This window comes from Pseudorasbora parva, chromosome 5, assembly GCF_024679245.1.
Source record: "Pseudorasbora parva isolate DD20220531a chromosome 5, ASM2467924v1, whole genome shotgun sequence".
Lineage (NCBI taxonomy): Eukaryota > Metazoa > Chordata > Actinopteri > Cypriniformes > Gobionidae > Pseudorasbora > Pseudorasbora parva.
Window position 1 is genome coordinate 25,118,407 of NC_090176.1, and position 20,015 is coordinate 25,138,421.

General features: G+C 36.9%; 1 protein-coding gene across 1 annotated transcript in view; it reads left to right on the top strand.

Annotated features, from left to right (window-relative positions):
• The first annotated feature begins 1,712 nt into the window (after positions 1-1,712).
• The window catches only part of thsd7ba (thrombospondin, type I, domain containing 7Ba), a 385,534-nt gene continuing 367,231 nt past the window's right edge, over positions 1,713-20,015 (top strand). Inside the window, exons 1-2 of the mRNA XM_067443589.1 lie at positions 1,713-1,989; positions 3,075-3,165. The gene's annotated coding sequence lies outside the window, so the exon portion shown is untranslated. The remainder of the gene's footprint in view (positions 1,990-3,074; positions 3,166-20,015) is intronic.

Below are 20,015 nucleotides of genomic sequence, written 5' to 3' on the forward strand. Positions count from 1 at the left end.
TTAATCTTCATTTGGGTCACAAGAGTACAACATATGATTTTACAGCTTTGAGTGTTGTAGCCAATCACGTGCATTTCTATTGAAAATAATAACCAATCATATGTTAAAAAAATTTTTGTGTAAAAATGTAAAGTTTTTACACAAATCTTCCAACTATCTACAAATCTGCTCATCATAACAAATTGCACATACATAAGATTTACCGTGAAGTAGTCAGATATTTTAGTTTTTCATTAGACTTTGTAATGTTCCCTACAATTATCCTAAATATTTAACATTCCAGTACAAAAAAGTAACAAAATTTTTTATTTTAGAGGTATAAATTTGATTAACTATAAAAATTCATTCAAAATAGAAAAAAAGGCTAATGAGCCAATACGTGTTACTCTCCTGCCATCTACTGGAATAGTGTTTTATTTTTATTTTTAATGTTGTTAACGTCCTAATGTTATTTTGATACTTATATATGACAGGCGAATATAAAGGAATGATGTAATTTACCCAAGAAAGGAGTTTTAAATGGTGGTTAAAAAAACAGGGCAACCAATTTATTCAACTCTTTACATTCAAGCGCTATAGGTTATTCCTTGAATGAATATAAACGCATTTGACAGAAGATCTCAGAGAATCTAAAAACTGTTGAAATGACAGATAGCATCTGGATATAATAGTTATACATCTTCTGTCAATATTCCTGAGAGGCTTATAATGCCATTACATTTCAAAATATGCATTAATTTCATCAATTTTCCAGTGAGTGCACTTGAGATAGCCTACACTGAAATGAATGGTGTTTAATGCTGGAATTATTGGTCGCTTCCGTGTCACGCACTTTGCATTCCTTAGTTCCTCCATTTCCATAGAGTAATATCTATCTATCTATCTATCTATCTATCTATCTATCTATCTATCTATCTATCTATCTATCTATCTATCTATCTATCTATCTATCTATCTATCTATCTATAGATAGATAGATAGATAGATAGATAGATAGATAGATAGATAGATAGATAGATAGATAGATAGATAGATAGATAGTACACAACACAAGAAATTTGCCACAAAACAACGGAAACCAGCCACAACACAACGGAAACGAACTACAAAACAACGGAATCACCACAACACATGGCAGCGTGTAAAAGCGTTTTCGAGTATAAATATGCAGCTATAATGCCTGTAGGTGATTTCGAATGGATATTTAATGTCGATATACAATGTTTACACACTTTAAACACACTGTAGTGTTTAAAACTTTGTAAGACTGGCCAATCTATAGAACAATGGCAAGGGAAAACTAACTTTATTGCACTCAGATCTGAGGCCCTCGGGAGCATTTGTGTCGTGGTGATTCCGGCTTGCTGTGGTGTGATTTCGTTGTGTTGTGGCTCGTTTCTAACTCGTTTCCGTTGTGTTGTGGCAATTTCGTTGTGTTGTGGTTTAATTTAGTATGGCTGCACTACTGGGCCACCGTAGTAATTGTCTGATGAGGCAATGAGTCAGCTGCCTAGGTTTTCGGACGCAGCCTTGGTAAGTCCGTTTTTGAACCGTTTAAATAAATCGGTTTGCAAAAAAGATTCAAACTTCCGAGTGCTAAGTGAATCATTTCGTCACACGACACTATTTTAATCTTGTCAGATAACTGACAAGCTAACGTTATACAGTTACGAACATAGTCAACTTTAATTAGTTAATCCCCAGTACTTTCTAATTGCACACGAATGATCAAAGATTTTAGCACTTATTCTTGCCGGAAGTGACGGTTGCGGAGATAACGGTCATATTAGCAAAATTTTCGCGGACAGAATGGCCGCGCGTGTTGCGAAGCAAAGCTCACACAGAAGTAGCTTACTTTGGGTCAACACTTCGAGTCCGTGCCACCAACTTCAACCAGCGATAAACGTTGGCACACTTCAACCGTAACACAGTATAATTTTCGGGGCATCGACATGGCGAACATAAATCCTCTTATTTGGAAGACAACCGGTGAGTATTACTACTTTTTAGGTTGTTAATTGTGAAATATGAGTGTTAGTCAGCAAAAACAAACAATTCAGAGTAATTTATCCAGTTGTCTAAGCGTTCTCGAGTACTTCTAATTCGGAAACGCAATTAGAGCTCAGTGTTAAAAATGTGAACGAACATGAACACCGCCGCGTTTAAGCGCAGATGAAACGATATGTTCTGGTTCGCTGCAGGTGTGTTTCTTCAGAAAGTCATAAGCCAGTGACGGCATGCTCGGTAATTTAGGAATACAAATTGAACAAGCCGATGCTGCAAAGAAACTTCAGGCAAGGTGAAGGAGCATGGCAGAAAACAGATGTAACAAAACTGAGAGCAATAAAGAAACCTCTCAAAATGGAAATGACTTGCACTAGTCATCTCAGGCAAGCTGGAGTTTAAAACCCACCTGTTTCTTCTCATCTCAAATGGCACGATTTATCAGGCAGGATTGGGGGGAAAATGAATGTACTGGAGGTAATTTTCCACCGTATTAGATTTTAAACAAAAGCATGTGAAATTATCCACAGAGACTGCGAAACCACTTTCCCCGCAGTTATGAAAATTAAACATTGTGGGAGGCAGGCTTTTCAGGGGATTGTTGATGCATTACTCCTGATATTATGCAATTTGTTTGTCTGTATATTTTTAGGGTAATTTTTATTTCACCTCATCTTGAACACCCTGTGTTTAATTGCCCATAATTGAGACAAAGCTTTCTCATTTGGAGTCGGATCCCTCAAGACACCTTACAGGAATTTAATGACACCTCACTGACATAATTATTAACGTGTGTTTACAGAGAGGAACACTTAGCATTTGGATTAAACCATTGATCTCAATTGGTCCATGTGGTTTGTCGGGTAAATAGGTTTACACAAATCAAAGCAAATAGAAGATTGTTCCCCCGCTGCCAGCATGTCCAACGGCCGCCACCCTTTGTGGTTTGTTTAGTCAAAGCTTACAAAGCAGTTCAATTATTACACCACTGTTTATATCAGGGCTTGAGATGACAGCCTTTTCTTCAGCGGTTGGAAATCAAGTAGCTCTTTGTTTCTGTTTACAAACAGCCATAAAGCAGCTAAATGGAGAATAAAATGATGAAGATGCAGACGCACAAGAGGAACATTAATCCGAGTGAGATGTAAAATCTGCTGACAGGTATGTCGACCCATACTACTATTCTAATAAACAAACCACTCTGTTTCCCAGGTAATGTGCCTTGCTGCTTCCACTTCGGTAAATGGCTTCAACTTTCTCATCTTTGGCCCTGGAAGAGGGGGGTTTAATTTTTATATGTCTTCGCTTTGACAGCACTATGGTTAAATATTTCCCTTGGCCATAGTTGAATTGCGAAACCTTTTAATAGTGGTGAGGATTGGAGCGGGCAGGTCTGGGGACCGGAAGGTCCCAAGATGCTGGGGCCAAATTGACAGGCCCGTGTATGTTGGCTCAGTCTTCATTTACAGCGGGATGATCCTTGCCAACCCTGGTGGCAGCCAATTTACTCTAGGACAGATGAATGTGGAGAGGTATGTGGAGGCAGTGTTTTCCCACAATCTCTCTGCTGTGTGCTGGGCAGATCTAAGACCTCTGCCACAACACTGACATCTTACTCATTGATTGAGGAAATGTTGACTCAACCATTTCAACATTTGGAAATTTTGTGAGGTCCTTACATTTTAACCTACTTTGAACTGGTCTTTTATAGTGTAGAATAATTTAGTACTTTTTTTGGAAACATGCTAATAGTGAAAAACTCAACGCTTTTGTTTTTCACTGATCTTTGAAAGTATGTTTAGAAATGCACTCGCACACACCGAACAAACGAAGTCGGCCAACACTCAAATATGGCCTGACTTTGCATGATGGCCTGCTGTTGTCTTTGTGTGTTCCTGGCTTAAAACGTTTTGAGTTCACTCTTCGGTCGGAACTCGACTGGAAGCTAGAGATTATAGTTATAAATATGGATATGTTTCTTACAAAAACACATTGCTTTGCTTCAGGAGGCTTTTATTAACACATGGAGCCATATGGATTACTTTTATGATAGTTGGATGTGGGCTTCAAAATAAAAGTTACTATTTAATCCCATTATAAAGCTTGAAAGAGCCAGGATATTCTTAAAGGGAAAGGGAAGATATTTTGAAGAATGTCAGTAACCAATCAGTTAACTGGAATCATTGACTTCCATAGTATTTTTTTTTTCCTACTATGGAAGTCGATGGCTCCAGTTAACTGTTTGGTTACTGACATTCTTCAAAAATATCTTCCCTTGTGTTCAGCTGAAGAAAGAAATTCATACAGGTTTGAAACAACTTGAGAGTGAGTAAAGGATGACAGAATTTATATTGTAAAGTGAACTATCCATTTAAATATAACTTTTATACACCTAGGATGGCTTGAGGGTTAGTAAATGATGGGCTAATTTTCATTTTTTGGTGAACTTACCCTTTAATGCGTAAACACTATGGGAAGCACACTAGCCAGACAAGATTTAAACTGTGTCAGCTGAAGACCCAAGATTGGTTTGAAGTCTAAAAACAAACCAAGCACAAAGTTCTCTCACCATTCCTTATTTCTAACACTGCATTCAGTGTGATTTTTCTCTCTAGTTATGTTTATAACATACAGTTTAACATAATCACACAACCAAGAGTGCTGTTTTTCCTGAATACCTCCACGACTGAAAATGACACTGATTTCATATGACGGTTCCATAAACAATTAATTAACATTCACTTACATTAACATTGTGTTTTTGTTCTATTTCAGAAGCGAAAATCGTTCACAGCAGAACCGTAACATGTCTCACAGCAACAAGTGTGTTACTGAACGATTCAGCGTTTGAATGATTTATTCAAACTCAATGACTCACTCATTAAGACCTGCTGCCACCTGCTGGAGGTTTATTTTCATGTTTAAACATACTTTCCAACATTTCTTATTCGTTTATTCAAAACTAGAAATCTTAAAACATTATTTAATGTAGTTGTTTTTTTCAGTGTAAGTGATTTCATTTAATTGGTAACAGGCCTTATAGTATCTTAATTTAGTTTAATGTATTAATCAAATTTAACAATATAAAATGAAACCTGAAGCATAGCCTATATTTAATAAGATAAGGAACAAATGCCCTTTATAAAAGGTAAAAACATCGACATAGTGCGGATTTAAATATGTCAAAGCTGATTGAACACTGGTGAGAATATTGCTTCAGAATAAATTATATTTAACAAACGCACACACGCACACACACACATGAATTAAAGATTTACTTGTCCTTGGTGAGCACATGAACATGCTTAATGTCAAGCCCTGAGTTATTTTGCTCAGTAATGGGGATAAAAAGGAACCAACTCAATGGTAAACTGGATAAAATTGGTCTTTGTTGGGACAATTGTGTCAGTGTGTGCGTGCATAGACGAAACGGGAGCCATGTTAGGGGAAAATAATGTACTCGCTGCTTTGGGTGAAATGCACTTGGACCTACTTCACTCCACTGCATGACTCACAGGGAGGCCTTTGCAGAGTTGAACTCAGTGCTTCAAACAACAACACAATTTGTAAATTGCATCAAGACTTGTCCCATAAAATCAAGACTGTTTGGCCTATTGTGCAAAGAAATGGGGTCCGAATATGATTCGTTACTTTTGTACATGGCGGTAAGGTGGTTCTACGAGGGAAAGTACTGCATCTGACATTTGCATTGTGTAACAAACTACATTTTTTGTCTTCCTTTTGCAAATTGTTTTACTGACCAAAAGTGACTCACAGATCTTGCATACCTGTCTGACATTTAAAAAAAAAGACTTAATAGCCTTAATTTGTCTCTTTAGGGCTTAAATTCACACCTACTAACAGTCTGATAAAAGTGTTTGGCCTATTGTGGAAGGAAATGGGGTCAGAATATGATTTGTTACTTTTGTACATGGTGGTAATGTGGTTCTCTTAGGGAAAGTATTACATCTGATATTTGCATTGTGTAACAAACTACATTTTTTGTCTTCCTTTTGCAAATTGATTTACTGACCAAAAGTGACTCACAGATCTTGCATACCTGTCTGACATTTTTGATAGATTTAATAGCCTTAATTTGTCTCTTTAGGGCTTGAATTCAAACCTACTAACAGTGTCTAATAAAATTGTGGGCGCATTTCTTAAAAAGGTTAAAAACATCTGGCCTAAATGACAAGCAAGACTTTTAAGTGTTCCCTTGGTTTTAATTAGCCTCTTTCTCCTGTCAGTAAGGAGAGGTGTAAACACCGCCCAGGGCAGGTGGTGAAATTGGCCAATTCTATCATTGCATAGTGAGCTGAGGGAAAGTGCAGAGTTCTCTCATGCAAAGTCTTTTTTCTTCATGTTGGCAGGCTGAGCAAAACAATCTGTTTTGGGTACATGGCTTCCTGACAGAATATAAATGCTAGACTGTCAGAGAAGATGGTTACTAAGCACAGATACATTCTAAATTTAATATGCAGATTAGGGCTGGGCCATATATCAAATGTTAGCGATAATATCATTAATATCCCAACGAACATTAGATAAGGCAGATAGTGCAGGTAGGCTTCCACCGTTCACTAACTGTTGTATGCAGAAGAGTTAAATGTATATGCATGAAAAAGAAATAAACTGAAATATTTGCACATTTATTCAAGAGAATAAAGCGCTGTATGTGCTCACACTGCCGGACTCTGACCTGAAGTCCGCGCACACGCTTTGCAGACAACATGCGATCGCGATTCAGTTCTTTCACAGTTTGGGTTTGAATGGTAAAAAATGTAAAAATGCACATCCTGGCGAATATTCAGGTAAACACAGTCGAGGATTTCTTTAGTGAACCAGGGCTTGATATTAAGCATGTGTTCATGTGCTTGTCCTTCGGACAAGTAGATTGCTAATTCACTTGTCTGAGTAAAAAAATTGCTGGTCCGGAAAAATATATTTCCGATATATATTGTATTGTGTGTGTGTTTTAAATATAATTTATTCCAAAGCAATATTCTCACCAGTGTTCAATCAGCTTTTACATATTTAAATCTGCATATTTCTGATATTTGACCTTTTATACAGGCCATTATCCCCTAATTTGATTAAATATAGGCAATGCTTCAGGTTTCATTTTATATTGTTAAATTTGATCAATACATTAAATTAAACTAAACTAATTACACTAAAAGGGCTGTTACCAGTCAAATTAAATAATTTACACTGAAAAATGACAACTGCATTAAATAATCTTTTGAAATTTGTAGTTTTGAATAGTCAAATAAGCAATTTTAGAAAATGGTTAAACATGAAAATAAACCTCCAGCAGGTGGCAGCAGGTCACAGTCTTAATGAGTGAGTCATTGAGTCGTTCATACAAACGCTGAATCGTTCAGTAACACACTTGTTGCTGTGAGACACGTTACGGTTCTGGTGTGAACGATTTTCGCTGCTGAAATGGAACAAAAACATTCAATATTGCATCTAAAATGTAAGTGACTTTAAGCGAATGATGTTAGTGAATTATAATGAATTGTTTATGGAACCATCATATGAAAAAAGTGTCATTTTCAGTCGTGATGGTATTCAGGAAAAACAGCACTCTTGGTTGTGATGAACTGTATATGTTGTAAATATAAAAACTTCACATTTTGAATGTTTACCGCAGTTTCTCTGTGTGAGTTTGTTATATATTATCCACTATCGATCGCCATTTACACTAAATTAATGCACAATCATTTTTGCATTTTAGTGATTCGCTAGTTATTCATAGTCTGTCAGGCAAGTAAAATTCTCTTTCAGTTGTCCCTTCAAAAAATCCACTTGTTCCGGACAAGTGGACAAGCGTTAATGTCGAGCCCTGAGGGAACTTTTACATTTGAGGTAACTGGATGCGTGCAGGTCTTAAAGAGCATATTGCAGGTTACATGTTATTAACTTTTTTTAATTTCTCATTTAAAGAAATCTAGTATTTAACCATATCTAACATGCATTCAAATGTAAAACCTACAAATAAGCAAGCAGTTATAATCTTCTATACTTTAAACAACTAAAACATCTTCACTATTATTTATTAAAGAGCCATACAGGCACTTTGTGGGTAATGGCATTACAAATGAAAATTATAATTTTTCTGGCCACGCAAACGCGCCACGTGGAACATGGAGTCAGTCTTCCGACCTTTTACTTTTGTGTAAGTTCAGCTGATTTTGACTGATATGCGCGAGTGAGAAAGAGCTCAGACGGTGATCATTTTGAACACAGAGTGCGCGCAGATCTCTGCTCATTATCTGTCACTCAGTTAACGTGTGGCCTGTCACGCTTATTAGTCATCCACATCAATATATAAAGCACAATAACTCATCAAATAAGGCTTTGGCGGGACAAAAATTTGTTTTGGCGGCCGCCAAAAAAATTTCAATGTAGGAAAAACCCTGTTCATAGCACACTTGTTACTATCCAGGGCTGCGTTTCCCAAAAGCATTGTAAGCCTAAGTTGATCGTAAAAATGATCGTACGAGTGATCTTAATATTAAGGTCTGTTTCCCAAAAGCATCGTAACTTAAGTAGCACTTGAAAATGATCGTAGATCTACAAATGCTCTGGAGTAATCGTAAAGTTCTAAGTGTATCGTAAGAAGAGAGAGTTCTGAGGTCACCTACAGGACAACCGGCAGATTACACCTTTAACTTTATTCAAGTGCATTGTGATAATACTATATATATTTTTTTGTTGTTATTGTTTTTTTGTTTTTTTTTAATGAGGGCAGGTAACAAACAAACAAAAAATACAAATATACATCTGAATTAAATGACAGAAAAAAAGAAAAAGAGAATAAGTAATGTAGAAAATATACTTCAAAAACTGGAAAAATAGAGATAAACTTATATGACTTGCTGACGTGCACGAAAACCAGCCATGTATTAGACATTTTCCCGCTCCATCTCCTCTAGAAGGATATTGATTATTTATGTTTTCTTTTTTTTGTTCAGCCATTTTGTCATTGCCTCAGCTTGCTTATTTGCTTATAATATATATATAAAAGTTGCTTATTATTAGGTGAACCGTTCAGAGGAATCGATTCCATAAAAGGTTATATTTCAGCACTTCGCAAATGGACAGCGACTCTTAAGTAGCACTTAGAGCGCGTTCTCGCGAGTTCAGGTTAAGTACATTTTTGGGAAACACACGTGGAATTGCTGCGAGTGATTGTAACTTCGCTCGTAGACCGCGCTCTTTATAGCTAAGATGCATCGTTTTTGGGAAACCCGGCCCTGGACACCACAGGCTATTAAATGGCCACGAACAGGTAATAACTTGCATTTTTCATTCTTTAATGTCTCGCTGTTTTTTTCCCCTTTTCCTTCCTCACAAGCGTTACTGTACCGGGGTAAAATGTTACTGAAAATTAATTAGTAATGCCTTACACTATTCCATAAACAGCATAAAGTAATAAGTTACTGTAATGTATTACTTTTGAACGAGTTACTCGCAACACTTGCCCTAATGCAGATGTATAATTTACTATGACTTAATTTTTTTTATTGTTTTGTTTCTTTTAAACCATTAAAGCAGAGCATGACAGTTCTGTAAATTATATGTTCTCTAGATTCAAGACAAAGAAAACTAGGATAAAATTCCAGTGATTTTAGATTTTTTTAAAATTATATTACCAGTGATTATGGGCTCTGTTTTAAGGATCTGAGTGCATAGTCTGAAGTGTATGTTGCAGGTGCACTTGGGCTATGTCCGAATCCAATTTTGCAATTTTAAAGTGGTGATGAATTGAGAAATCAACTTTACCTTGAGCCTTTGATATATAAAAGTGAATTGTGATTAGGCATGTGCCGATATAATTTTTTCATGTTGCAATTAATTGCTGAAGCTTTTATCACGGTATACGCAATTACCACGATATTGAAATAAGTTGCAAAAAAAGTGTTGCCATAGCATAACAGCTTTAAGAATTATTTTTGTAATAACAAAAATAACTGAATGTTTAAATACAATACAATGTACCAAAAATATATATAGCTCTGGAAAAAAATTAAGAGACCACTTAACATTGAGAAATCAATAAGTGGTCTCTTAATTTTTTTTCCAGAGCTGTAAAAGTACAATTATCAAACAGATTAGAATGCAAAATAATTAGGCTATAAAGAACAACAGGTAACAAATTACAATAAGGTCTCATTATTTAATGCATTACCCAAGATTGAGAAATAGCTACATTTGGTACAGAAAGTATAATGTTTTTGGTAATGTTAGTTAAGAAATACTGATCATTGTTAGTTTTATCTTAGGTCCATTAAAAAAAATAAGTATTATAAGTATTTTTCATTGTCAGTTTGGTAATAATGAATTAACATGTTAACTAATGAAGTCGTATGTCTCAAAGTTCTAATTATTAGGGCATGTTGTAGTCCAGATTAAAACATAAAAATGTTTAAGTTTGAAAATACGCTATTAAGTCTTTAAGTATTAAGTATTTGGTACTGTGATGAACAACATTAAGATTACAAAAATGAATGGCTGTTTTAAAAACCTCTAACTAGCGCAGTTGCTTTTGTTTGCGGGGTTTCCGGGGTAAACGCAGCATTCTGCAGTTCATCAGCGCCATCTGCTGACACTGAGCGGCTTTCATTCAGCAGCGCCTCCTTCACTTGTTCATGTGCTCCTCATTTACATCTGAGCGCGTGTCCCTTTGACGCAGAATACAGCGGTGTTGAGCGTTTATATGGTTGTTGGGAAAAGTATTCTTGAGTGCATTATAAAAAAATTATTAATTGTTAATAAATTATTATTAATGATATTTTGAAGTGCCCACGATAACAATAGCGTGCATATTCATTATCGTGATATCGCATTATCTGTGCATATTAATTGTGATATAAGACTACCCTATAAGTTTCAGAGCTGAAAACTTCCTTGTTAGTCAAATAAATAGCTTTTATTAACACCAGGCCCAGAAAACAAGAGCTCTCAAATATAGATTGATCAATGATGTAATGGAACAGGAAAACGCCGCCTCAAAATGTAAATATGTATGCCTGCTTCTATAGCCCCGCCCACCGACTCGTGGAGCTAAACTGATTGCAACAAACATGCCAAAGATGGCAAGATATTGTCTTGTTTGCTTAATTTCACTGTGGAATTGTTTGTAAATAAAACACAGATTGATACTGTACCTTCTATATTGGATCCGACAGGAATGGTGCAACACACTTATGCGAGTAAAACATGATTTTTATACGTGATTTTATTGCATTGTAACAGATTGTTTTGATTGTGTACGTGTCTAACAGAATATACCTTAGCACGCTGTCAAAGACTGGAGAATCCTTTATTTGTTGGTTCATTGGGATTCAGGATCAGACATGGACAGGTAATGTAATGGACCAGGGCTTGCAAAGCCCAGCGTCCTTGGGCTGTCTCACCCTAATGTCATTCCACACCCGTAAGACCTCCGTTCATCTTTGGAACACAGTTTAAGATATTTTAGGTTTAGTCCGAGAGCATATGGAAGTGCCTGCACGCTTTACTGTCCATGCCCAGAAAGGGAATAAAAACATCATCAAAGTAGTCCATATGTGACCTCAGTGGGTTAATTAAAATCTCTTGAAGCATCGAAAATACATTTTGATCCAAAAATAACAAAAACTACGACTTTATTCAGCATTGGCTTCTCTGACAAAGATTCAAACGGTTATGAATCAGCGGATTGATTCATGATTTGTATCTCGTGTCACACTGCCAAACTGCTGAAATCACGAGACATTGGCGATCCGAATCATGAATTAATGAATTAATCATGGTTTTGCGAGCCCCGTGAGAGAATAATTCCAGTTGCTGCTTTCAAAACAATCTCTCCCTCACGTGAACTGACAGGGGAGCAGAAGCTTTTTAAATATGCAATTCTTATCAAATCCATGGTCCACTTGGTCCATCCACTTCTAAATATCCAGTGCGGCACGCTCATCAAAACCCAGCATTCAGGAGAGAGCCTCAAACCAGTGTAGAAAATAGCCTATGAATTATTCATTATATTATTTCTGAATGTAAAAACCACATTAACGTCATTTAGTTGACCTCAGACAACAGTAGAAAAATATTTTAAAAAGCCTGTCTACACCTTTAACAACAGAACAATCAGATGCAAACGCTCTTTAAATAACTAAAAAAAATACTCTCCCATTGACTTTAGACCTTTTCACACCAGCATGGGCAAGCAGATGGGCACAAAAGCATTAGTTATTTAAAGGGGTACTTCAGCGCTGGGAAGATGAATCTATATTTAAACCGGGTCAATAATGTAGTGGAAATGTGAAATTATTTTTGAATTTGGTGCTTTCTAGACTGAGAAAAGACAGAAAATGTATTTCTCTCTCATGGGAATGAAATGACAACAATTCCCAGAATGCTTCGCTGTCCTACGAGGCCACTCCCAAAGCCACCACTACTTGATTACTGAATCATTTGCCCACTGTTCATTTTCACAAAGTTTTTGTTTTTTTGATAATGTCTTTTTCCCAAAGCTTCATGGGATTTGGTTCTTTACAAAGGTTGGTTTTTTTGTGATTCTCTTTGTAGCAGGTTGGTTTGGTTCATATATATTTTTTTAAACCTAAAAGAGAAAATTGAGAAACCAGGCATTTTTGTTTTAGCTTTGTTATATATTAGTCATACAGTGTATTGTGTGTTTTGTTGATGATTCTATATGCACATAGATATGGATGTCTTGGAATTCTGGCTTGAGTTCATCTTTTTGGGGATACATCTCAAGAGAGGACCACAATGTCCAACTCCTTTTCACCTGCAGACATCCTAGCTGTCTGTAACAATTTGAATGTTTCCACACTTGCTGATGAAACCCTCTGTGCTTTGGGCTTTTTCTGTGTTGTTAGATGTCAATCACATAACCTGATCAGTATTCAGTATAACTCCTCCTCCACTGGGTCTGATTTCTAGCTCCTGAGTCAATTACTTTTCATTTGTCAGCCCTGAATTGCTGAAGCTGTGTTCAGCTGCGGTTCCTCAGCTCGCGTGGTTTGTATCGTTTCACAGAAAAACACTCAGAGCAGCATGTATTGTACAGATAAAGACTGGCACGCATCAGTCCATGTTAATCCATTCATTGTCTTGACATTTAGAGATAAGGTCACTCCTTTTGCACCGATCATTTACAATGAAGTCATACCAACTTTGTAAGGCACACGTAATGTATACAAAAAGAGCAATTAGGCTAGATGTCATGTTTAGTTTGACATGGGTGAAACAGACATGCAGTCTTAAGGTCTTAGGTCATGCATTGTTTTCTTTTTTGTTACCTATTGAACTTTTTCACAACTAATGTTTTGGTTATTTACACCACTGACTGCACACAATCGTCCATCCTATTGAACTGTAAGTAGTTCCCTCATGGCCTTGTTGTAATTCATGTCAAATGAAGTAGTCTGTCAACCTCTGAGTCCCCGACTAAGGTCGGTGTCCGCAGATCCATTGTCAGTTACTGACTTAAATCCCCTCGACAAGTTGACTTCATCAATTACAGTCAGATTCCAATTACTTCTCTGCAGGCTATGATCCACAGTATTAGCCCATGCCTCTATGCTAATAGTCTGTCATATTTTTAAATGGCAGCTATTTGTTAGCCCGGAAAGGATTGACTTATGATGTTTACAAATTTAGCAGGTAAGGTCTGAAATTATCTTCTATAAATCATGCAATGCAGCACTTCTGTTGCTTGAGATCATTCGATTAAATGCGTCTGCCAACTTTGAGAGCGATTGTCCCTGCCACAGGGAGAGACGCACACAGGCTAGTCAGCTCTCTGTATTCTGAGAGGCCTTATAATTAATTTGGACAGCTTCCAGCAATCTGGTAGTGTCCCAGGCTGGTTCATTTCTTACCCGGGAAACTGACGGATGAGACTTGGCCAGATTGTCATTGCTCGGTGCGAACCCGGGAGCTCTGAGAGATGAGCGTTCGCTAACCCCAGTGCGTCGCTTTGACTCTCGGCCAATTTTTTTTTATTTTATACAAAACTCTGTTCATTTGGAAATGTATGCAAATAGCAGGCAATGGAGCTCTCCTTGAGTTGGTCCTTGTGGGACGTGGTTAAAAGCTGAAAATTATGTTCATCCTTTTTGCTTCTTGAACTATTTAACTGAGTGTGGTGCTTTAGGGTTGAGTTGACTTTCTTTCTTGATTTAAGTGATCTGTGCTCTCTGTTTTGTAATGTGATTCTTGCAAAGTTCAGATATGATTCATAATTAAATACTGTGGGTTTCCTCTGCATGAGATTTATTTATTTTCTCATTTTTACCAATCATGGCCTCCTAATAATCCCCTTTCACTGAATTGGCTCTATCAATCTCTCCTTTCCACTTATAGCTGGTGTGTGGCGAGCACCCAAGCACCATTGTACTGTGGCTGTTGCTGCATCATCAGAGTGGGTGCTGCACACTGGTGGTGCTTGAGGGGAGACCCCTGACATTTGTATAGCGCTTTGGGTGTACAGTAGTACATATGAAAGCTCTATATAAATGCCTCTTCGTTGGTTTGTTCTACATTTATCAAATTTGTGGATTGTTCTGTGATTTATTGTGGTTAAAGTTCATGGAACACCTGATAGATCATGCAAAACGAAAATCTTTTCATGTTGTTTCAAATTCATATTATTTTCTTGAAACACAAGAAAATTACACTACCATTTAAAAGTTTGGGGTCTGAAAGATATTTTTGATGGAAACCATTTATGCCCACCGAGACTGCATTTATTTGATCGAGAATACAGTAAATTGTAATATTGCAAAATATGATTTAAAAATATATATATTTTAAAATGAAATGTATTCCTGTGACGTCAAAGCTGAATTTTCAGCATCAATACTCCAGTCTTCAGCATCACATGTTCCTTCATATATTATTATCATCATCAACATTTATTATTATTATTATTATTATTATTATTATTAATGTTGAAATTAGTTAGTTGTGTAGCTTAAATTTTTTTGAAACCATGATGCATATTTTTTCAGGATTCTATGGTGAATAGAAAGCTAAAAAAAAAACATTTATTTGAAATAGAAGTTTTGCAACATTAATTTAATGAAAAGTATTAATTTCAGACCCGCTGTTATTAGGTGGCCTTAACTACTATGTACTAACTTTTCAATTAATAATTTGATATAATGCTCTTATGTACATGTACATAAATGTTTTTACATTGTACTTAAATAAAAAAAAGACCTGCATGTAATTATTTTATGTAGTTACATTATTTATAATTACACTGTTGACTAGGGGTGTAATGGTTCACAAAATTCACGGTTCGGTTCGATACGATACACTGGTGTCACGGTTCGGTTCGGTACGGTTCGGTATGTTTTAGATACAGCAAAAAGAAAAAATTGGCAGATAAATTACCTTTTTTTTATTATTTTTTTTATTAAAACTAACAAAGTATGATTTTTTGTTTTTGTTTTTACAATGATCAATGATGGAGCTATACTTTACCAATCTTTTATGTAGTTACAGGAATAAGACATTAGCTCTTTACATTAGCATGTGCGGTGCGTGTTGAGTTGCGTGTGCGTTGCAGGAGCCCCACACCCTGTAGTGCTTTCACATGCTGCGTTTGCAGTCCGCAACTGATCCGCTGTTGCATACACAGCATTGATTCATTAATTTTTATTAAAAATCCAAAAGTTTTTACTGAACATGTCTCGTCAGAATTCCAATTCTCTTTGTTTACTCTTTAATAAAAGTCAGGTTACGTAGCCTACTACATTTAAACAAAATTTTATTTAAATATGATATACAATTCATTTATTCATATTTATATACTTTAGATTTCTCACACAAGTGGCAAAACATTTAAATATAGGTTATAGCCTTAAATCACAAACATTTTAAATTAGAAACTTACAATAGTCTATTCAAAAACAGCCGACTGTCTTTTCTTTTGTTTTTACACCCTTTTAAAAGAAATCCTGCAGGTCAAAAAGATCTTTGCTTTTCACCTCCAAGAAAGTACGAGTACTATCCATTATGGCACATTTTTTTACCTAAATGCCAGGAAAGGTGTCGTTTTGTTGCTTTACTTGAGAAAAAAAAGCCATGTGTTGACTTTGAAACAAGAGTATATTTTAAATGATATGCATCAGTGGTGAAATTACTAGATTTTCGCGTCAGTACATGTTTATTTTAATGGGAACAATGTTCTATCACTTTAATGAAGCAGCGCAGCGCAGCAAAAAATAGACTCTGTACGAAAACGATCCGTGCACTGCTGCAGACGCAACGCTCCTGGAACGGACTGACGGACCGCATCCGCGTGCAGTGTGAAAGCTGTCATGGGGAAAAAAATCCGCACCGCACACGCACTGCAGACGGAGTTTGTGTGAAACGGGCGTAAGGTCTCATTTCCGCGGCTATAAATGGACCACTCGCGGCGGTGATGTCTTTTGCAATTTGAATAAGTTGGAAATGTCTGTCTAAATGCTGCGGGGATAGTTTGTGGGATAGTTTGTGGCTGTTTCTCCTTTTTATCGTCTTGTTGTCGGCGCATAAATGAGTTGATTGACATTACATGAATTATTCCCGCTGCTGTACCATCAGCAAATGCGACATACCGTTGTTTTTTAATCCATCACTCTTGCCAACACCATCATAAAGAATCCAAAGTTCACCCAAACACCAGACCTGTTGGTTATTGGAGGATCTTCTATTTCTGGTTTGTTAAACGCAATAGCCATTTTGCCACGGGCATTCAGCGCGTAGCCTACTGAGTAAGCGAGCACCTGACTGAGCAGCCTAAAACATATTTGGTGTTTTTTTTTCTCTTTCACTTCGGCGGTGTCAGGGGCATTGCCTCTTATGTCGTTTTGGTTATTGGGCTACCTTGTTGAACGCATATTATTATATTTCACACACTTTTTTATTTTCCAAATCTAATTAATTAGTCCAAGAACCGTTTGGTACATAATGCGTACCGCGTACCAAACCGAAAGCCTCGCACCGAATGGTTCAATACGAATACGCGTATCGTTACACCCCTTTATGTTATATATATTAGGGGTGACCCCTAATAGTCGAAGATTCGATGCATCGATATGCAGGACCGGATTCGATTACTGATCTCATGGTCGAATCTTCGCGGGTGTTATGAAACGAGGATCATACCATTTTGGCAATATGGGGGTGCTCAATTAGTGTTATAAAGACGTGTCGCGGCGCTGAGCGATCGCCCCTTTAAGGGCACTGAGCTTCGCACCAGACGCGCGCCTTTAAAAATCAAACTCAAATACACTGACGGCGGCATTCAACGCGCTGTCCGCGAGATTAAATGTATATTTCCCTCAAATCGTGAATGCACATACTGATTTCACCCTGTGCTACAAGATACACTCATCGTGCAGCTCTTCCGTCAGAAGTCGATTCAAAATTGAGCTCGCGCGGATATAATGTTCACGTCTGCCTGGTGTGAGAGACGGCGCTGAGCTTCAGTCCGGTGTGCGACCCCCTATAGGCACAATCGGCTTAAGAATGTGCATATAAACGCACTCAAAGTGTTCTTTTCCTCTCTAGGCAGGTATTTTTTTAGGTTTATTTATCAAAATGTTCTTTTATATATTTGTGATGTTCTGTGTTTCGATCGCGGCATTTAAATGTTATGAGAGAACGGTTAATTTACGTATGTGTAGTGTAGCCTAGTTTTGATCACTTTATTAAAATTGGTGGCTGTGTGCCGTGTGTAAAGTAAAATAAAAATAGTCTTAGCCTCCTACTGACTAGTGTCCTGCCTTTCCCAACCCGTTTATACCGTGTATTTTTTTCTGGTCTATGGTTTACACCCCCACACACACAGATGATTCGACTATTGGTCAACCATAGAGATTCGAAAATTATGATTCGAATGTGTAAATCCTTAGTCGGGGACACCCCTAATATAATAATAATAATAATAGTAATAATAATAATACTACACAGTACACACACATGTGAATGCATGTTTGATATTTTAACTTAATTTAGCACTGGTGGTGCATGGTGCTTAAGATATTGTTGGTCATTTAGTGTTTCTGTAAAAAATACTGTAAAAAATATAATTGTAATAGATCATGTTAATTATTAACAAAGATATTACTACTACTTGTCACAGTTTCACCAGAATCAACCACCACACCCATTATAAGATCTTAGTCTCCTGAATTCTAACTAGTCACACCTGTTCCTCATTATTGCACTCATCATCCTCCCCATTTATACACACTCATCCCTTCATTTATTGTCTGGTTTCCCAAGTGAAGACTCTTTACCCACGTCACTCGCCTGAGCTTCGCAACGAACGCTATCTCCAGTGGATACACGTTCTTCTCTTATTATGTGAGTTCTCCAGTGTCTGCTTCTCCTGCCTCCTCGTTTCTATTTTCCTGGCATTCAGAAAGGACTGTTGTTCATCCGCCATCTACACAGTACAGTACCATATCTCTGCTCTGTTTCTCAGCCTTTACTTCAACTCAATAAATGCCTGTCTGGTTCGATTAATCCCTCTCTTTTTGAGTCTGGTTTCCATGACAGAAGACCAGACCACGAACATCATGAACCCGACAGGTCAAGATCCATTCTAGGAATGGGTGGATTCTCTACGGAAAGTACTCAACGCTTCTTTGACATTAACTACTGATGGAACTTCTATTCCAGTTACTGCCTTTGTGACCCCAACTGGACACTATGAATAACTGGTAATGCCATATGAATTGGTCAATGCCCCTTCCGTATTCCAGGGTTATATGAATGAGGTTGTCCGGGAGTACCTCAATTGCTTTGTGATTGTGCACATCGACGACATACTTATGTACTCCCGGAACCTGGCCGAACATCGCCACAACGTTTCGGAGGTCCTCCACAAGCTCCGTGAACACCAGCTATACCTCAAGGCAGAGAAGTGCACTTTCCACCAACCATCCATCCAATTCCTGGGTTATAACATCAGCTAGAAGGGGATTCAGATGGACGAGAGGAAGGTGGAAGTAGGGGTGCACCGATCCGACTTTTTCAGTCCCGATACCGATGCCTGGGCTTTGTGTATCTGTCGATACCCGATACCGATCCGATACTATTGTTAAATTAATAATAAACTGTATGCCTTCCTTGAAGAGACTAAAGGCACCAGACTTTACTAAATAAAGATAATAAGACAAAATAACAGATGTATGCAAAGTGTTGAATTCTTATTTATTTAAAAAACAATTGTGCATTCAAATCTAAAATATAATTTAGGGCTCAACATTAAGCATGCTCATGTCTGTCCTTCGGATAAGTAAAATGGTCATTCATTTGTCGTGCTTGTCCGGGAAAAAAGTTAGATGTGTGTGTGTGTGTGTGTGTGTGTGTGTGTGTGTGTGTGTGTGTGTGTGTGTGTGTGTGTGTTGTAAATATAACTTATTCTGAAGCAATGTTCTCAGTGTTCAATCAGCTTTGACATACTTTAAATATGCATATTAGTGATATTTTCCCTTTATAAAGGGCATTTTCCCCTAATCTTATTAAATATAAATTATGCTTCAGGTTTTATATTATATTCTTAAATTTGATCTATACATTACATTTAAATAAGACACTATAGGGATGTTACCAATCAAATTAAATTATGTACCCAGAAAAATTACTACTGCATTAAATGATGTTATGAGATTTGTATTTTTGAATAAACAAAATAAATGTTGAAAAATATAGGAAACTAAACCACCAGTATAGGTGAGTCTTAATGAGTGAGTCATTGAGTCATTAATTCAAACGATTCATTCAAATGACTGATTCCTTTAAGAATGAGACAGTTGTTTACGAACAGGTTATTGAATCTTTGATTCAACCACTGAATCATTCCGAACACGTGCTGTTTGGAACTTTGTTGCTTGGAATCTTTGTTTGGAACTATCTTCGCAGCTGAAATGGAACAAAAAGACTCAATATTGCATCTAAAATGTAAGTAACTAATGTTAATGATTGTTTATGGA